Below are 4,137 nucleotides of genomic sequence, written 5' to 3'. Positions count from 1 at the left end.
AGCTCATCTATTTCACTCTTATTTAACAATTGAAGGAAATTTTCATTTTTTGTCTTTGATCTAATAAATCTAACATTTTTCTGTAATGGTCATGAAATATGAAAATCAATGTGTAAATGTTTTCATTTACTTCAGTTGTATGAATAGAAAATTTAACAAAGATTAGGATGAGTATATTTTATTAAGCTAATAATTTTTACAGAGGCATGGAAATAAAAGACAGGACCCTATAACAATATAGGAATTTAAATTTAGGATTTGAATTTGAGTGGGAGCATGTGGTAAGAAACTCTTTATGTTTAGCCTGGCATTACAACTTGAGAAAAACATAGTGGTTCTTTTAATTCATTCATTTTAAAATATGAAATCTCTTGACTTTCAGCTCTATTTATTATTGAGTACCTGACATTGGACTCACCTTCCTGCTGCAAACAACAATAAAAGCTAGACAAATTGCGCAAAACAGTTGCCACAACCAAGGCAGGATTATTACCCTTCAGAAACGGGAAGCACATGAGGCCAGACTCACATTCATTCCAGCACAAGGAAATGGAGCAGAGAACAGCAACCTGTATTGCCAGAGGAAACAGAGATCGGAGTTCAGACCCACTGAACTGGGTTTAGAGGCCAAGGTCCCTTAAGGAACGAGCTGCAGAGAAAGAGCACTCCAAAACTGCATTAAAAATTCCCTCAGAAACTTGGCCCGTTGTTACGATCTGTAAGAGCAGGGCAAGACTCCAGGAGACCTAGCAGAGAACAGCGACCTGGAGGCTGAGGGCTGAACAGAGATTCCAGAGGCTACACAATAATGGGAAGACATGGGAGATTAAGCCAAGCCTAATTTAGAACGTATAAGACTTTATGAATACCGAGGCCCTTAATGGAAACACCCGAAAGTCCACATCCTAGTATTAATGACCTTCATGAATGAGCAGTGTCACATAATGGGAGTAAGAACTAAAACTTAAACAATTTGACACTTGCTGTCAGAGCAAGATTCAGCATTCAGAGGAAGGCAATATAATCTAGAGCCTCTTCATTGTAATAACCACTATATTAAATCAGCAGACAAACAAGACAAAAGCCCTGCCTGGTGTGGCTTAGTTGGGTGAGCATCATCCCATGCACCAAGAGGTCACCAGTTCGATGCCCAGGTTGTGGGCCTGATCCCAATAGGGGGCATGCAGAAGGCAGCTGGTCTATGATTCTCTCTCACTGATGTTTCTCTCTCTAAAATAAAAATCAAACAAACAAAACCTCCACTGGATATGCAAAGAAAAAAAACCACACACATAAATCATCATGAGATAAACAGTTAAATAAGCAGATAAATAGAACAAAACAAAAAACTGTTAACCAGCAGAAATACAAAACAAAACAAAAAACAACTCACTGGGCATGCAAAGAAATAAGAAAAAAACAACCACCACCAAACTGCCATGAGGTAAAACAGTAAAAGAAGCAGACCCAGAGATGATTTAGAAATTAGAGTTATCTGATAAAAACTTCAAAATAACTACAATTGGTATGTTAAAGAATTGGAGGAAAAGATGGACAAAATGAATGAAAAGACAAACTACTTCAGTGGAGAATTTGAGTCTATGAATAGGAATCAAATGGACATTCTAGAAATATATGTTGAAATCTCTGAAATTTAAGAACTATTTGAATGGTTACAGCACCAATCTAGATTCAGTTAATCAGAGAAAATTTTTAAACTGAACACAGAAGGAAAACACAATGAAAAAGAACAACATATGAGAGAGATATGGGGCATAGGCAAAAAATCTAATATACAATAATTTAAATCCCAGAAGGAGGGGAAGAGAGAGATAAGCACCAACAATATATAAAGAATGATGGCTGAGAATTTTCCTATCCAATTAATGATAAAGCTCACAGATTCAAAAATCCTCACGAACACCAAGCACACCATAGTCAAACTTCTGAAAACTGAGATAAAAGGAAAACTTTAAAGCAGCCAGAAAAAAATGATACAATAGTTGATATTATAACAAAAATGTATGGAAGCTGGAAGGCAATAAAATAACATATTCAAACAGCTGAAAGGAAGAAAATACCACCCTGCTAATGTAGATTTCCCTAAAAAAGAAAAGTTAAAGAAAATGTTCTCAGACAAATAAGCTCCAAAATTGTATCCCTAGCAGGCTAACATAATAATAAATCCCAAAGAACTTTATTCAGGTTGAAGATAAATGATCCCATAGCATCATATTGAGTAAATATGAGAAACTATTGAAATAACAATTATAACAAATATTTGTGGGGTTTATACACAGGTAGGCAATAAAATATATAAAATAAAGATGTGAGTAGGGTAAATGGACATACACTGTTTTAAGATGCTTACATTATTTGTGACAATGACAGGTACACTGTAATAAGCTAAGAATACATTTTTTTTACATTCTAAAAGACTGATAGTAAAAAGAAAAGAAGATAAAATGGAACTAATAAAAACAAGGCATGAAGGGAGGAAGAAAACACATGGGGAAAAGAGAAAACAAATAGCAAAGTAGACTTACCCACAACTTAATCCTATATAATAAAAGCCTAAGATGCAAATCGACTGAATGGTGGAATGACTGGTCACTATGATACGCACTGACCACCAGGGGGCAGACGCTCAATGCAGGAAATGCCCCCTAGTGACCAGTGCACTCCCACAGGGGTAGCACCGCTCAGCCAGAAGCCAGGCTCACAGCTGGCGAGCACAGCAATGGTGGCGGGAGCCTCTCCTGCCTCCACTGCAGGCGGGCAGTAAAGAGCGAGGGGTCCCGGACTATGAGAGGAATGTCTGACTGCTGGCTTAGGCCTGATTCCCGGTGGGATCGGGCCTGAGCTGGCAGGCGGACATCCCCCAAGGGATCCCAGACTGCAAGAGGGAGCAGGCCAGGCTGAGGGACACCCCCCCCACCACCACCCCAGTGCCTGAATCTCAAGTACTGGGCCTCTAGTTATTTCATAATTAGAGTGAATGTAAAGGAATAAAACTCCTAATTAAAAAACTAGATTGTCTCTTTCCACCATCTTGGAACCTGTGGCGGCCTGCTAAATGACAAATGTGTCTGGAAGGCTGTGGTCCAAGGCCATTTTTGTGGCTATAAGTGGGGTTCTGGAACCAGAGGGAACACAAATCTTCTTAAAACTGAAGGTGTTTGTGCTCAAGATGAAACTGAATTCTCTCTAGGTAAGAGATGTGCTTATGTGTACAAATCAAAGAACAACACAATGACTCCTGGTGGCAAACCCACAAAACCAGAGTAATTTGCGGAGAGGTAACTCATGCTCATGGAAACAGTGGCATGGCTCGTGCCAAATTCCCAGCCAGCCTTCTGGCTAAGACCACTGGACACAGAATCCATGTGATATACTCCTCAAGGATTTAAACTCATTGAAAAGTCAGTAAATAAAAGTATATTTGTTCTCTTTGGAAAAAACACACAATATAAACTGTTAGATTTTTTTTTTAAAAGACTCAATATATGCTGCTTACAAGAGACATATTCAAAATATGAAATATGAAAATATGAAATATGAAAACAAATAAGTTTAATGGGAAGAATGGATCAAGTATGTCATTTAAACACCTAACCCAAGAAAGCAAATATTATTATATTAATATCATAGAAAGTAAACTTTAGGGCATGAAGCTATTACTTGAAATAAAGAGGGAAAATCCATATTGGAAAAGTAATTAATTCAACAACAACAAAAAACAATGCTACATTAATATGCACCCAAGAACACATCTCTAAAATGCATAAAGCAGCAGTTTACAGAATAAAAGGATAGACAATTCCAATAATATATGGAGAATTCACCACAGCTTTCCCAGTAACTTATAAAACAATAGAAACATTAAAATATAGAATGTCTAAATAACACTACCAGCCAATTTTATCTAATTAGTATTTATAGGATACTATATCCCCAAAGTATAGAATATACATTCTTTTCTAGTGTGCATGTATCATTTATCAAAACATGCTTTGATTCATAAAGCAAGTTTTAACAAATTTCAAGTCGAAAGTTATATAGTGCATTATTTCTTTTATTTGTTATTTAAAATATAAATTTATTGATTACAGAGAGGAAGAGAGAAGGAGAGAGTGA

At 36.8% G+C, this 4,137-nt stretch overlaps 1 pseudogene; it reads left to right on the top strand.

Annotated features, from left to right (window-relative positions):
* Positions 1-3,076: 3,076 nt before the first annotated feature.
* LOC102758164 lies at positions 3,077-3,410 on the top strand (annotated as a pseudogene).
* Positions 3,411-4,137: the final 727 nt, after the last annotated feature.

The sequence above is a fragment of the Myotis davidii genome, unplaced genomic scaffold (genome assembly GCF_000327345.1).
Source record: "Myotis davidii unplaced genomic scaffold, ASM32734v1 scaffold673, whole genome shotgun sequence".
In the NCBI taxonomy this organism is placed as follows: domain Eukaryota; kingdom Metazoa; phylum Chordata; class Mammalia; order Chiroptera; family Vespertilionidae; genus Myotis; species Myotis davidii.
The sequence above is the reverse complement of the archived record's forward strand: the minus strand, read 5'-3'. Positions and strand labels throughout refer to the sequence as shown.